At 44.3% G+C, this 1,392-nt stretch overlaps 1 pseudogene; it reads right to left on the minus strand.

Moving 5' to 3' along the window:
• LOC101591965 overlaps positions 1 to 1,392 on the minus strand; it is an 11,246-nt pseudogene that overhangs the window by 5,917 nt on the left and 3,937 nt on the right.

Here is a 1,392-nt window from a genome sequence, read left to right on the forward strand (position 1 = left end):
AGAATCTAGTAAAACCACTTGGGAAATCAGTGGGGAGATTTCTAAAAACAAATTAAAACTAGAAACTCCATTTGGCCCAGCTATGTGTCTCCTGAATACATTCTGAGGAAATCTAAACTCATGCTACAGTGATGCAAGCACGTCCGTGCAGCTCGTAAGAGCTAAGTCAGGAAAGTGGCCTATAGGAGCCTCATGGGATGAACGGATTTTTATAACATTTAAATTCTTATCAGTTTTTATTTTAGTTTAACACATGGTGAGATATAAGAGTTTAGATGCAAAAAAATCTGCTGGATGTGGATATCTAATTTTTCCAGCACTGTTTCTTACAATCTTTTTTTTTTGGTGCTACCGGGGATTGCATCCCAGCACTATTTCTTAAAGAGACTATCTTTCATCCAGTGATGTTTGTGACCCCCTCTGTAAAAAACCAAATAGCTACACGTGCCTGCGGTTGCTTCTTGCAGCTCCCTGCCTAGTTCCTGGGGAACTAAGGAACAAGCACTCTGAGACAGGCCCAAATGCCCCACCAAAGTTCATTTTCATTATGCAAACTGTCTTCGAATGATGTTTCCCCCATTTAGGCTCAGAAGCGGCACTTAATCCCTCAAGCTTTTAAGAGACTGCTTAGCACAGAATGGCTTATTATAGACGCTCCATGAACCTCCTGGGTTGCTGTTATAAGTTGCTCCTACCCCATTTTGGGAGCTGAGGGTGGACAGACTCAATGCGCATGAGCAGACTGCACAGGAAGTGTATAGCTTGGTGCCAAAAGCAAAGAACCAAAACTACCTGTGCAGAGATTCTGAGATCATGTGCAACAGCTGACTGCGAAGCTGCGCAAACCACTTGCCTAGTTAAATTTTCCTCCTCCATCCTCAGAGAGGTAATCTGAGAATCCTACCTTCTGTGCCTCCTCTCTTCTGATCAGGCATGAGCCCCATTTGAATGTTATTGCTTCTGTCCCTGTGATTTCTATCTTAAATGGAAGAAAAGAGCCATGGACTAAGTGGTCACCGTCTCAGTTCTATCTCTCCAAACCTCTCCATTCCATCCTTAGCCTTACTGTCAGCGCCCCTTGGGTCCACAGCCAGCTCTCTATGGTGACTTAATGCATGGTTCTGAGGAAGGCAGTAGGATTCTAGAGTCCTTGCCACACCTAGAACTGGTCCAGTAGGCAACATCATGATGGTCTCTATGTCCACATTACTGTCTTTATTTTCTCTTTCTCCTGCTCCAGTCTGTTATATCAGATGAATGGCCAGCCAGTCACACTTCTTGCAGGGGCCCCAATACCTAGGAGCTCCTTACTTCTCAGTTCTCAGGGGAAGAAGGAAAAAACCTTCATCCATCCCAGCTGACTCACTACCTGATTTCCTAGAACTCTTGAAA

The sequence above is a fragment of the Octodon degus genome, unplaced genomic scaffold, assembly GCF_000260255.1.
Source record: "Octodon degus isolate 3935 unplaced genomic scaffold, OctDeg1.0 scaffold00007, whole genome shotgun sequence".
In the NCBI taxonomy this organism is placed as follows: domain Eukaryota; kingdom Metazoa; phylum Chordata; class Mammalia; order Rodentia; family Octodontidae; genus Octodon; species Octodon degus.